General features: G+C 35.8%; 1 long non-coding RNA gene across 1 annotated transcript; it reads right to left on the bottom strand.

Moving 5' to 3' along the window:
* Positions 1-7,493: 7,493 nt before the first annotated feature.
* LOC125355371 lies at positions 7,494-9,674 on the bottom strand. Its single transcript, XR_007211651.1, has 3 exons — positions 9,665-9,674; positions 8,130-8,132; positions 7,494-7,652 (listed from the first exon to the last, which is right to left on the bottom strand). It is a non-coding gene; the product is annotated as an uncharacterized LOC125355371 (long non-coding RNA).
* Positions 9,675-15,519: the final 5,845 nt, after the last annotated feature.

Genomic DNA, 15,519 nt, shown 5'->3' with positions numbered 1-15,519 from the left:
AAGCAAAATATCTATCTTTACCTAATAAAGTCAGTACCTGATTGTATGAATATCCTTTGGAAAGAAGAGTTGAGCCCTACTTAATCTTGAGGCAAAAATTTTCAGGAAGTGTAAGACTTATTCAAATGTATTTGGATTATTATTTGAAAAGAATAATAGGCTTTGATATTTGTTAGAAATTCTGCTCTGGAGGGTAACAAAATTTAAAAAATTCAATTATTTCCATTGCAATTTGAATATTTCAATTGAAATTGCCTAAACATGACTGCAAAGTTCCCAGTATATATGTTCATCTATTTAATTCATGTATATTATTTATCTACTAATTACTGGTGGTGAATGGAAGAATGGTACATAGTTGAAGCAGAATTTCATTTTCAACATGGAAGTACAACATTTTAGGAAATATACACTTAATGAATTTCAAAATATCTTCCAAAATCAGTCTCCTTATTACAGGGTCTCTGTGTTTTCTAGTAGAAACCATCACATTTATTTCTTGTCTAGCAGGCATCATATAGAATTTTTTCTTTGCTTCTGTCCCTTTCCTATTTTAAAAACTATTTGGCTCATACCAAGGGAGGGCTTAAGAGGTATTGGTATATAACATGGACTAGTCATAGTACGTGAGAGTTTTGGGATACAGAAATGGAAAGAGGGATTCTCCTCAGGGGGAATATGAGGTACAAAGATTCTGAGTCTTGATAAACAGGAGACTGTTCTGGACAGTAGCTGAGATCTATGTGGAGTGATAGAATAGGACTAAAACTACAGACTGGAATGGATGCTAATTGTTTAATCACAAATGAAAGAATGATTATCTTGTGAACCCAAAGAAGCCAACAACCATCTTTCAACAGGAAATCAACAGGATCATATCTGTTTACTGGCAAATTACAGAAGAAAGAGATGGAGAGAGGGAAAGAGGGAGAGAGGAAGAGAGGGAGAAAGGGAGAGAGAGAGACAGAGACAGAGAGAGACAGAGAACATCATCCAGAGACAGAAACCTAATAAAGAAACTTCTAAAATAGCCCAACCTACTGTAGAATAGGGGCTAGTGGAGCAGTAAATGAATTAAAAGGATGTTAAAGATGGAAGATAGCTAATAATTGCTGATGACTGGAAGTGAAGATTAAGAGACAATTTCCAGAGACCAGCTTGTGCTTCCAGACTAACCTGACAGGGCCAGCAGTGACATTATTAGAAGAAAAGATGATGGTGGAGAGGAAAAGAGGCTTCTAGAACAATCTAGAGTGTGACTACAAATGATCTCTTATTGAAAATTCTGAGCAAATTGTTCTTTAAAATATTCAATTTGTAAAAACCAAACATCAGTTGCAATTAGGAAAGAGTAGCTTTCTCTCTTGGCAAGAAAGGATCACTACAAAAAGCTAAAATTTTGAAGGACAAAAAAATCATTACTAGAAGCAAAATAGACTGGATTTCTTAATGAGAATAGATTTACAAACTTTTAATAATTCTACCATATTGTTTATTCAATACATCCATACTATATTTTGCTCCTAAATTCTGATGCATTCCTGTGTTTTATAAGATAAAAAGGTTTTATAAGGTTAAATGGCTGCTCTTCCAAATATGAAGTACATATGCCTCTGTGTGTGTGAATATGTGCGTGCGTGTGTGTGTGTGTGTGTGTGTGTGTGTGTGTATTTAGATACTGAGAGCATTGATCTATAATGGACCAGTGCTTTTCCCCAAGAAAATTTTGTAGCATTGTAATTGGTTTTGCTTCTTAGCTAAAAGATAATAACTTGTATTACTTAAAACTGAAGTCCAATGATGCTCATATACCTATAGGAGTCATTAGAAAATGAAATAAATATACTAATCATCATTCTAAGTTCCAAGGCAATTAGAATTCTTGTCCTAATATAAAACAGTTTATTATAAGAACTAAGGGCTATTTGGAAACAAATATTAGTAGCCGATTTTGTCAAATGATTACAGGTCATTGTAAAAGCCACCAGATTTAGAATGTGAGTGAATGTGAGTGTGTGTGTGTGCATGCATGCATGCATGCATACACATGCTCATGCTTTGCACAGCCACTCATACATATTAAATAATTAATTTTACTCTAAGCTTAGAATAGCAAATGCCTCAAGGGAAAAATAATCCCCAAAGACTAACTTTCTCACTCTTGTCATTCCTTTATTAGCTCTCAAATACCTCCAATCAATTTATAAAAATTCTTCATGTCCAGCTTTTATAAAATCTTGCAGAAGTCCCAGTGTTTTAGAACCAAGATATTTTCCTGTCCATTTTACTGGCTTCCTTCCCACTTACACCAATTCCAGAAAGTGGGAAAGAGGTGGATTTAACAAAACAAGTCACTTTTGTCTGCCAACATTTTACATCTACAATAGCCTTTTTATTTGTGCATCATAATCTTAAGTTCCATATCCTCTTTGTTTTTTGTCAGAGGTAGGGAAGTTATCAGGGTTTGCACTCAGAGACTTGCAGTCTCACTTGGCTCTCTTGCACATGGGTTTGGCACTCTAACACTGAACCATTCTTCCAGTCAGACTTTTTTGGCTGTTTAATTGAAGGTAGGATCTTTCCGACTTTTCTGCTACGTTGATTTTTAACTATGCTCATTGAAGTCTCAGTCTTTTGAGTAAATAGGATGACAGGCACAAGTCACTGTGTGTTCTACTATCTGATAATCAAGGAGAATAATTTCTGACAGTTTAGGAACATGAATCACATAGAATTGACTATGAGAAAATATTGAATTCATTAAGGCTGCATTCATTTCTTGAAATTATCAAATTCAAGGAATATTAGAGAAGAAAGAGCTCGTGTTCATCAGAAATTCACTGTACTCTTCATGTTCTGTGTTCTGATTAAGTACAATTAGTTTCTCACAATCAGCTGCCTCACACTAGCTAGACTTCCCAACTGGACACATAGCATCCAGTGGATTCACATTTGTTACAATACATGGTCTGATCATGTCTTCATTTTCATGTATGTTCGGTTTATCTATTTGTTAATGCATTTTACAATAATAATCATATTTTAATATTCTGCAAAAAGAAATTCCAAACTACCCTGTCACATACTATGGAAATTTAACATTGCAAAACAGCACACTTAGTTATCTAATTTATGCCTTTTTCCTGACTAAAAACTTCATTGGAAATCTTCACAGATGGATATAGTACTGGTGACTATCTCAATAAAATGATTTACAACTACTTGGAGCAGCTGTGTATCAGTCTCAGTAGTACTGAACTCTTGGATATTATCCATCCTTTCTGAAATATCTGTGGGAAACTTATGTGAATGCTATACTCAGAAGTCTAGTATTTCAATGAAATAGTTAAGTTCCAGAGTGTGGGGCTAAAAAGCCAAGGATCCATATGGAATAGGGTCTAGCAAGCAGCAATGTGGGAAGGGAGAGTGGATATAGCCGAGAATGTAAAAGTATAAAGTTGGCAAGATTAGAGAATATATTACTAATAAGACACATTTCCCAGCAAATTCTGTAGTCTGAGTAGACTATAAATAACGTGTGATCACAGACATTCTCAGAGTAAACCTGTAGCTTCTAAGTAGAACTGTGGTAGGGGGAAAAAGGCTAAATTTCAAATGATTCAGTTCTAACCACTGAGGATTAGTATGACCTTGTCCTCAGCTACATTCTGAGGATTTGAAAGATCACTAAGGTACTGCGCAGGGCAAATATTTTATGTCGTATTCTTAAGTCCTACCCTGATGAGAAAGAACACTCAAGGTAAAAGTCCAATAAATACACAGATGACTCTGAAAGAAGGTTGATGAAAGAAATATCCTAAGCAAAAAGGTGGCAGTCCAGGTCATGAGATTAGTCTGAAGCATAAGTACCTGCTAGGATTATCTATCTGCCTCCCATCACTGCAAATCCTTCAGCTCTGTAACCCTTCTCTCAAGGCTATGGGATCATGGAAAGGAGCGTGCTCAAAAAGTCACCTTGGTTACAAAGCACAGACAGATGTCATCACAGACATGTCTTTCTTCTTCATCATTAATATTTACATAGTATCAAATTTTTGTTTGTGATCCTATTGTTTTTTGTTTTAGTCAATTGTGGGGCTTGAACTCTAGACCTGGGCACTGTCCCTGAACTTTTTAGCTAACTAGGGCTCTACAACTTGAGCCACAGTGCCACTTCTGGTTTCCTGGAGGTTAATTGGAGTTAAGAGTCACATAGCCTTTCCTGCCCAGGCTAGCTTTGAACCACCATCCTCAGACCTCAGTCTCTTGAGTAGCTAGCATTACAGGTGTGAGCCACTGGTGCTCGACTTTAATCCCTTTTGACTAAACATTTTAATTATTGTTTAGAATCTTCATGGTACTTTTTTTGTCAGTCCTGGGGCTTGAACTCATGGTTTCAGCACTGCCCCTGGCTTCTTTTTGCTCAAGGAGGCACTCTACCACCTGAGTCACAGCACCACTTCTGGCTTTTTGTGTGTATGTGGTGCTGAGGAAACAAACCTAGGGCTTCATGTATGCTAGGCAAGCACTCTACCACTAGGCCACTTTCCCACCCCAACTTTTAAAGAGACAGAGAAAATACATGAACTAGTAACCAAATTCTTTTTATTTTTTGCTATGACATGACAGGAAAAACTTAATTCCTCATCATAACCCATTCCCCTATAGGATACATTAATGAAACAAATGAGACATAAATATGACAAGTTGATGGAAAAGATAGACCTTTTCAGAAATAGTTTAATCATCTATAATAACTTCAGTAAGGTTATGTAAGCTAATTAAATTGGTTTTGCCTTACTTAACAGTTTCTCATTTTGAATAGTAAAGTAATATCTGTACCAAAAAGAAAAAAATCATACATTTTTATACCTTTCTTTGGTTATGTTTTGGTCAAACCTCTCTTTAATTAGTATAGCTGTGTATGTGCATGGATGATAAAGACATTGGAAATACTCTTCATGATCTGAGAAGCTAAGGAATGGGTGGAAGATGCTACCAGACAGAACCAGAATTCCCCAGAAAAATAGTTTTATAGACCATACCTTATAAAGTAACTGAAAATAGAGTAATTAAACCAAGTAAGGTGTATTGTTATTGATTTATAGATGTACTTATGTGAACTCAAGCAAGCATAAAATTTATTTCACAGTTAAGCAGTCAAACTTCCTCTTTCTTTTTTTGCCAGTCCTGCTGCTTGAAGTCAGGGTCTGGGCACTGTTCCTGAGCTTCTTTTGCTCAAGGCTAGCACTCTACCACTTTAGCCACATCACCACTTCTGTATTTTTCTGTTTATGTGTTGCTGAGGAATCAAACCCAGGGCTTCATGCATGCTAGTTAAGCACTCTACCACTAAGCCACATCCCTAACCCTAACTAGTCAAACTTTTTAAAGATAAAATGTCAGTAGAAAAAAATCTAATGTAGACCATAAAGAATGTGTGATTGGCCTGGCTGGATGCAACAAATGTAAGATCATTCAACATGAAGAAAATTCAAAGTGGAAGGAGGGTGCCACCATTTCCAAGCATTCTTTTAATCTCTTTGAGCCCAACATCATGGGATTAATTACAAGAAATACATTCATAATGAAATTATACGACTTTAATTCATGCTTCCAAATCTGAAAAAAGTGCCATGTGCCATACATACCCACTCCATGGCCAATCAGTACTGTTGTTACATACATTACTTCCTTTCTCTTTTATCATCTTAGGAAAAGATGAAGAATATACTCCTTATTTGGAACTCAGAATCTATTATTTTTATTCATTTATTAATTTATTGTTGGTGAGGGGCCTTTATCTTAGGGTCTGGGCACTGTCTCAAAGAACTTTGGCTCAACACTAGTGCTTTACCACTTTGAGCCACAGCCCCACTTCTGGATTTCTGGTGGTCAATTGGAAATAAGACACTCAAGGACTTTCTTTCCCAGGATGTCTTTGAACCACACTCCTCAGATCTTATTAAGATTACAGACAAGAGTCACCAGTGCCTGGCTGTATTTATTACTTTTACAAAGTTAAGCCAACTAAGTATTGAAGAAAGCTCCAAGAAAAAAGTAGTCCATTTGTCCGTAACTTCTGTATTGGAACATTTTTTTCCCTTACTTCCAAAAAAGAAGGCGGGGAGCGGGGGACAGGGGTGGGGCAAAAGGAAGGAGTACATACTGGGACCCAAGATATTTATCTGTATGAAGAAAAGTGCCATTTGCTTGGCCAAAGATGTAAATTTCGGTAAACTGATGGAGATAAACTACACGAGAAGGAGGAATTCAGAGAAGTAAAGCTATCCTGTAAGCACATATATGTGGCTAGCAAGTTATATCCAACTGTCTTAAAGACCCTGTAATGTTTTTGTGAATATCAACCTGAATACAAAGAAATATGGAGGAGAGAAAAAACAGGAACTTTCCAGCAAGACCAACCAGAAACAACAAATATGTAGACAGAAGATATTTTGAAGGGATTGCTTTTCAGAAAATAGGATTCGTTTTCTTGATAATGGACATTCTTACTGGGGTGAGGTAGAATCTTAATATTGTTTTGATCTGCATTTCTTTTGTACAGCCAGGGATGTTGAGCAGTTCTTCATGTGTCTCTTGGTCATTTACGTTTCCTCTTCAGAGAAGTCTCTCTTTAGGTCTTTAGCCCATTTGTTAAGGGGCAGTTGGTCCTTTGAGGTTTTGTTTTGGGGGATTTAATTTTTCGAGTTCTACGTATATTGTAGATATGAGGCCTTTGTCTGTTATAAGGCCAGTGAAGATCTTTTCCCAATCTGTGGGCTTTCTATTTGTCTTCTAAGCTATGTCCTTTGCCATGCAGAAGCTCTGCAGTTTGATTCACTCCCACTTGTCCAACTTTTCTTTGATTTGCTGTGTTTTGAGGCCTTTATTAAGAAAGTTTCAACCTGTGTGGAGAAGCCCAAGCATTTCTCCTATTCCTTCTTGTAGTGTTTTCCAGGTATCTGATTTTACTTCAAAGTCTTTGGTCCATTTGGAATTGATTTTGGTGCAGGGTGATATATAAGGACCTAGCTTTAGTTTGTTACAGGTGGTGAACCAATTTTGCCAGCATTATTTTTTTGAAGATGCTTTCCTCCATTCTATTTTTAAATTGCTTTATCAAAGATTAAGTGGCCATAGGTAGGTGGGTTCGTTTCTGGACCTTCAGTTCTATTCCATTGGTCCTCAGGCCTGTTCTCGTGCCAATACCAAGATGTTTTTATTGCTATCGCTTTGTAATAGAGTTTGAAGTTTGGTATTGATAATCCTCCAGCATTGTTCTTCCTGCTTAGGATTGTTTTTTCTATTCCAGGTGTTTTATTGCTCCATATGAATTTTTGGATTGCTTCCTTTAGTTCATTAAAGAATGGTGTTGGGATATTGATGGGTATTGCATTGAATTTGTAGCTACCTTTTGGCAGTATTGCCATTTTCATTATGTCAGTCCTCCCAATACAGGAGAATGGGAGGTTTTTTTTGACCTGCTCCATTTCTGACCTGGGCCGGTTCACCCCTCCTTAGGCAACCTGGTGTTCCCCTGCTCCCTGGAGGTCACCGTATTGATGCCGAACTTAGTGCGGACACCCGATCGGCATAGCGCACTGCAGCCCAGAACTCCTGGACTCAAGCGATCATCCAGGCTCAGCCTTCTGAGTAGCTGCGATTACAGACGCACACCACGGCGCCCGGCTGGAAGTTTTTTTTTTTTCCATTTCCTTACTTATTTCTGCTTTAATTTCCTTTTTCAGGTTTTTAAAGTTTTCATTGTAGAGGTTCTTTCACCTCTTTGGTTAAGATTATTCCTAAGCATTTTTTAGGCTAATGCAAAAGGAGTTGCTTTCCTTTTTTCATTCTCACTCTTTACATTCTTGGCATACTGTAAAGCCATTGATTTTGAAGATTTATTTTATATCCTGCTACTTTGCCAAAGTTTTGGATCAGCTCAAGTAACTTGAGAGTAGAGTCTATCAAGAAAACTAATAACAACAGTTGCTGTTGGGGATGTGGTCAAAAGGGAACCTTACTACACTGCTGGTGGAAGTATAAGCTTGTTCAACCACCCTGGAAGGCAGTGTAGAGGATCCTCAAAGGGCTAAACAGAGCTAGCTCCCCTTTAACCCAGAAACCCGCTTTGGGGCATTTACCCAAAGGATTACAAGCAAGACCATACTTAAGCTACCAGCACAACTGTGTTCATCGCAATACAATTTTCTATTGCTGAAATGAGGAATCAACCCAGATGCCCCTCACTAGATGGATACATCAAAAAATGTGGTACATATATACACAATGAAATCCTATGCTTCTATCAGAAAGAATAACATTACTCCATTCATAAGGAAATGGAAGGATTTGAAAAAAATCATACTCAGTGAAGTACGCCAGGCCCAAAAAACTAAGACTCTATGGTTACCCTTATTGGGTAATAATTAGTATATTTCTAGTGTAGTCCTACCAGAAGGTCACAATAGCTCAATAGCTATGTCCAGATGAACACATAAGATGATGCTAAGCAAAATGAACTCCACGTTATGGAAGAAAGTGGTTTAACATTGTTGTTGTTATTTTCAATGTACCATGTGAAATTATGCCTTTTTCTTTTGTCTTTCTTCCCCATGGTTTTACCCTTGATGTCACTGTAACTGATTTTGGTACCCTGGTATTGGATATACATTTATCAGAAGTAGGAAAAGGAAGTGGAACATCAAAATGGAGAGACAAAGGATAAACTGTGAACCAATGCGACCACAATACTTAGAAAACAATATGCTTTAAACCAATTATTCAACTTGGGTGGGGGAGGGAATTGGGAAGTGGTGGGGGGAGAAAAATGAGAGAGGAGGTAACAAGAAAGAAATGTACTTACTGCCTTATGTATGAAACTGTAACCCCTCTGTACATCACTTTGACAATAAATAAATTAATTTTTTTTAAAGACAGGATTACAAGGAAATGAACCTGGAGTTTTCACTTCCCCATAATGTCAAATAAACAAATATTGTCTAATAAATAGTGTTAATTAAATTTTCCCCATTTAACAACTAATTAATCTCCAGGGAATATTATCTGAGCAAAACATAGCATTTACACTCAAGATAAATCTTTCTATCCTACTTTTATTTTATTAGAGTTAAAAATTTAATATTAGTTGCTGGACCTAGCCTATAGTTTCCCTATGGTCTGTTTATTTCTTCCTTAATTTAATAAAAATAATTAAGCTAATACCTTCAGTATAACTTAGTTTTACTATAAATTAATATTTAAGTGTAAGATAGCTGTATTTCTTCCTACTTTATTTAATTTTATTTTTGGCCAGTCCTGGGGCTTGGACTCAGGGCCTGAGCACTGTCCCTGCCTTCTTTTTTGCTCAAGGCTAGCACTTTGCCACTTGAGCCACAGCACCACTTCTGGCCATTTTCTGTATATGTGGTGCTGGGGAATTGAACCCAGGGCTTCATGTATTCGAGGCAAGCACTCTTGCCACTAGGCCATATCCCCAACATTTCTTCCTATTTTAAACTATATTTTCATAATCAGTAGTCAAAATTTAAATCCAGGTAATTTCTCAAATATGTGAATTGATAACTTCTTTACATTCTTCAGAACCACTGAGAATGAAAAACAAACCTTATATATTTGGGTTTGATCTACTCCTACTAACAAGATTGGAAATTCTCACCAAAGAGTACAAAAACGATAACTCTGTCAGTTTCTATCTATGTATTTATTGCTTCACTTTCTGCAAATAGTGTTGTAGAAGACATCCATATTCCCCTATTTCTGTCTGCTCTCAGTCTCTTGTAAGGAGTTGTCTTGTTCAAAGTACATGAAGAAAATCTGACTTACCAAGGATATCTTTTTTTAAATGGAAGAAAGATTTAGTTGACTTTTCAGATGATTATAGGGATTTGATGATTTCCCAAAATTTTACAAGTAATCTCTTTTTAAAAATTTCTTCTGGGGGCTGGGGATATGGCCTAGTGGCAAGAGTGTTTGCCTCATATACATGAGGCCCTAGGTTCAATTCCCCAGCACCACATATAGAGAAAATGGCCAGAAGTGGCGCTGTGGCTCAAGTGGCAGAGTGCTAGCCTTGAGCAAGAAGAAGCCAGGGACAGTGCTCAGGCCCTGAGTCCAAGCCCCAGGACTGGCCGAAAAAAAAAAAAAAATTTCTTCTGGTGCCAGTCCTGGCCCTTGAACTCAGGGCCTAGGTCCTGCACCTGAGCTTTTTTTTCTCAAGACTAGCACTCTACCACTTGAGCCATAGCTCCACTTACAGCTTTTTTGGTGTTTGATTGGAAATGAGTCTCCTGGGCTTTCTTGTTCAGTTTGACTTTGGAACTACCATCTTCAGATTAGCAAAGATTACAGGCATTAGCCACCACCTCCCAACTTGACAAGTGATCCCAAAGACAAATTTTGTAAAGGTCATATTATATTATGTGCAATCTGAAACTATATCAAGAAAATTTCACATTCAGCTATATCAAAATCTTTGGGCTTAACTTGCACTTTTAATTTTTCTAAACCGTACTATTGATAATTAAGTAAGGACTTTTTGGTGCTAAATTGCCAATAGCTGGGCACAAGTAGCTCATATCTGTAATCCTAGCTACTCAGCAGGCTGAAGTCTGAGAACTGTAGTTTAAGGCCACCTCAAACAGGAAAGTCTCTGCGACTTTATCTCCAATTAACTTTAAAAAAAGCCAATAAACTATGTTTACTATTAATACCATAAACATTCTCATCAGAAAAGGCCAGGAAACTGTCAAATGCGAGTAGTGATGGCAATGTTTTAAAAGTTCTGGTTTTCACTTACAGATTCTCATTTCAAGTGTTTTCTATGTGTTTTCTAAATATTTGCACATAAATGAATACAACACTCAATTTAAAAGCAACCAAATTAGACATTACTCTTAATCTGTACCAAATATTAAATTTAAATTTAAAAACTTTTCTTAACAGATTGTCTTTATTTGCTTTGTAATATGTGAAGTGTTGAGAACTCAAAGAAGTTCACATTTTCTAACTCTGTTGTCTATGAGTTTTCTCTGAAAGCTTCCTTAAAGTACAGGCCAACTGCTTCATTGTGCCTGAGAGAAGACATGTCTATTTCCCATGTTGTAGTATACAATGCTTTTTCTCCGAATAACAGTATTACTCAATGTCTCTTTATCAATAAGAACTAATGATTATATCATATTTAATTAACAGTTTTGAAATTCTTCTTTATTGGACAATCTTTCCTTCTTCTTTCTCTCACTCTCTTTGTTAGTTTCCTCCTCTACTCCTCTTCTTATTTAATTTCCTTAATATGTGTGTATGTTAATTCATTCACTTCCTTATGACTATTCTGAGTCACACTTCAAGACTTATTTCTATAATAACAAAAATAAAGAATTATGGATTATCTAATAAGCTTTCTTGATATAGAGAAAATAAATCAATATATTTGTCTTTCCTCCCAGCATTCTCTCTCTTATCTCCTTGTTTTTATAGGTCTGAGCAGCAATTCTACAAACTTGTTTTATTCAAATTTTAACATTTAATATTATATTTAAATATTTTATGTAGAGGTCTATTTGTGATATACTATAACCTATATCTATTTCTTATTTATGTAGATTCAATGCATCTATTTAACATTATTCAAATTTTTTGATTATGAATTTCTTACATAATTTTATTAGTCATTTAGTCTAAATAAGTCCTTATGCATTTTCTTTGGACTGTACCACAAGTATTATATTTATTATGTTTCTATCCCTATTTTTATTTTTTAAATTAAAATAACTATTAATGTAAAAAGATTCTTTGCCTTTGTCTTCTTGTTTGTCCTTCCAAAACTCTTCACACAGTAGTCTATTCTTCTGAAACTTAGTGTTGAAGGAAAGTTTGAAGCCAAACTTCACTGGTTTTTATATTTTACAGATATTTATTTTTACAGAGAATTTAATTTTCTTCCTGAACTGAAGGACACTATTGTCACATTTTGAAGTGCTGCCAGGATATTTCATTTCTTCACCCTTTCTTCCCCTGACAAATATGTTAGACTTGTCCTGTGACATGACCCAAAGGAGATGACTTTTGATTCCTGATCAGTGATCCAGAAATCGGAAGCCCCTACAGCTGAGTGCTTTCCCAAGAAGATGTTGACCCTGCACTTGCAGCTCTGAGTTTACTGAAGTTATTGACATAAGCAGCTACTTCCTAAAACCTAGCTTGCTTTCTGATGCTGCATAGTAAATAGAACTTTAGCCAGAAATCAAAGAAACAAACCATCTCTCTTACAGAGTTTCCAACAATGTGCTAACTTTTGCCCAGGGACAATTTTTCTTCAAGTAGTTGGATGCAAAAATCATAGAGACTTTGCCAAAAGGTTCATTATTGAGCCTCAGATCTGAGCTGCTGTACAGAACATTGAGATAGAAGCAGAATGACTTCCACAATTTTGTGGTAGCAACGCTGGGACAAAGCAAGAAGCAACACTCCTCTGAGACCTCACAACACAAAATGGGTAAGGATGGGTAGTCCCTACACCAAAATTCACCTTGAAGTCTACTGATATATCCCATGAAATTAAAATTCTCACAGATGTCTGCCCAATTATCTCAATGGATATCACTCCCTGAAACAGTTTCTTAAAGGAATGAAATTGTGAATGAGATCTGGGTTTCAACCACACTCCAAAGCTGACTTCACAGAAAGAATTTCCTTCACCAGAAGCACTGCTTTTTCAGTTTGCTTTAGTCTTAGTCATAATAAAAGCATCAGCATATATTTTCTGTACATGCATCTTTGTTTAAAAAATACAAATGTTAGATATAGTCTCTAAAATGCTCAAACTCAAAGTATGTCAGTCTTATAGAAAAGTAGTCTCTCTCTGTCTCTGTCTGTCTCTCTGTCTGTCTGTCTCTGTCTCTGTCTCCCTCCCTCTCTCTCTCTCTCCCTCTCCCTCTCCCTCTCCCTCTTCCTCTCCCTCTCTCTCCATCCCCTCTCTCTCTACTTTCTCTCTCCTTGTCCTGGAACTTAAACTGTGGACTTAAACTGTGAACTTTTCTGTGCAAGGCTAATGCTTTATCACTTGAACCACCATTCTGCTTACAGCTCTTTGGTGGTTAATTGGAGATGAGAGTCTCTTGGACTGGTCTTTCCTGACAGAGCTGACTTTGAACCATGATCTTCAGATCTCTTGCGTAGCTAGAATTTCAGGCATGAGACACCAGCGCCTAGCAAAGAGTCAATCAATTTTAAGTACCTAAGAATAATCAGTAAATTAAATACATAGTACTGCCACCAGGCATAGACCCAGATGTATTTAACATAAAACTGTATGAACACAATTTGTAAAGAAATAAAAACTATGTTTAGCACAATGCTGTTGGCTTACTCTTGTAATCCTAGCTACTCAGGAAGCTGAGATCTGAGCATCTTGATTCAAAGCCAGCCTATGGAGGAAAGTCGATGAAACTTACCTCTAACTAGCTCCCATCCTGGCACTTGAACTTAGGGCCTGGACACAGTTCCTGAGTGGTTTTTTTTTTTTTTTTCTCAAACTTAATGCTATTTGAGCCAAGTAACATTTCTTTTTTAAGAATCAAAAGTATCAAGCATAGTGCTATAGTACCCAAATATATTAAGAAATAAACTTTTCTATTAAATAAATAAATCTTGGATGCTTCAAAAGCTTAAAAACTTATTGAATAATCATTATAAATGTACATTCAGGCGCAATATTCATTGAATATTTAATATTTTTGTGCTGGTACTAGGGTTTGAACTCAGAGCCTAGGTGCTGTCTTCTAGCATTTTTGCTAAAGTCTGGTTCTCTACCACTGTGCCACAGCTCCATTTCCAGTCTTTTGTGGTTAAGTGGAGATTAGAGTTTCATAGACTTCTTTGCACAGGCTAGTTTTCAACTAGTATCCTCAGATCTCAACCTCCCTCCCGAGTAGCTAGGATTATAGGTGTAAGTCACCATTGCTTGGCTTAAAACTCTTAATTCATCAATATAGTCTTCACTTTATCATGAAAGCTCTTTATATTATTGTATTCTACAATAGATTAAAAAGATATAAAATTTGAACAAGTAGCTGAAGTAAAGGTATTAGAAAGACATAGTATGAAGGCACAATCTAGAAGACTTAGTATGAAGCTTCTACCTTAATCTGTGGAACATAGAACTTTACATTTTTATTTGATACCCTTTCTCTTCAGCTTTACTAGATGTCATCCATGTTATCAGTGTTGACCTCAAAGTGTAATGTGTGCCTAATTCTTGATAATTATGATAATACATTTATTCATTTTTTCTGAGTCTTGGAAGTTTGGGGTTAAAAATAATTATGTTATTATGGCTCATTCAGAATTTTATTCTTTGTGTATTGTTCACTGTATCTGTAATTTCTCCTGCTCTTCCATTTGCAATATAAAATCAAGAATGTCTATTTGCCCAGATTGTTGAACATATTCAATGAGATTATACATTTACATTCAGAATCTATAAATTGGAAGCCTAAATTGTTATTCATATTCCTCATAAGACAAAGGACAGTACATTCAAAATTAATTGGAATTTACACAAGTATATATTTTATATGTTGGGAATTAAGCATCTTCTAAAATTAGTACATAAAATAAAGTAAAGCTTTTAAGTTGTTTAATGTTTTAAGTTATTTAATGTCTGTTAGTCAAATAACAAGTTTGTGATTTGTGTTCTCTGGTTGGCATTAAAGAGCAACGAATAAACATTCACCATTTTCACTCATTTTCCTACCTTTTTCTCTTCTCTCCTCTCAAAACTGCACATCATTTTCTCTTTATATTGTATTTCTGAAATGTTCATCATCTTGTCTGAAGTAAAGTTGTCATTCTTTAATTACTAGACAGAATCTCCAACCAACAATTGCCAAAAATATCACTTCATAATGATCCAAGCATAAATCAACACATTGTAATCTCTATTTGTTAGTAATCATGAAGGAATGAGAATTTAAAAATACAAATTAGGCAGCCCCTCTTATTTCTTTCTGTAGTAGTAGAAACCCAGATCTGATCTACTAATCTAAACTAAAATATATTCCAAGATGAAACATCTAGAGATTTTAATGTATGTTTTTCTACATTATTTTCAACTAAAAGTAATCTCTTAAAAATGCATTTTAGAATCCCAGATGGAAAAGTAGAAATGAAAAATAGGAAAGATATTTCACTTGGTTTTGGAAGGAAAGCACATCAATTAACAGATTTTAAATTATTGGCCTGCTTTCACAAATTAATGTATTTTCAGGCAGTGTGTATATGCAGAAAGGAAGTTTCATAGTATCTGTTACTATTCCTTTAAGAACTGTAACTTTAGTAAAAAAAAATGTAATGAGTTGAAAGAACTAGAAAGACATCAGGAGCTTTCTAACAATTAGAAGAATCTGTTAATTAGCACAGAATATGAATCTTAAGCTGCCTTGCTCATCAAATCATTTATTTTAATGAAGTGATGTTGATCAGAAACCTTACTAA

The sequence above is a fragment of the Perognathus longimembris genome, chromosome 1 (assembly GCF_023159225.1).
Source record: "Perognathus longimembris pacificus isolate PPM17 chromosome 1, ASM2315922v1, whole genome shotgun sequence".
NCBI lineage: Eukaryota > Metazoa > Chordata > Mammalia > Rodentia > Heteromyidae > Perognathus > Perognathus longimembris.
This window is presented reverse-complemented; position numbering and strand designations above follow the sequence as displayed.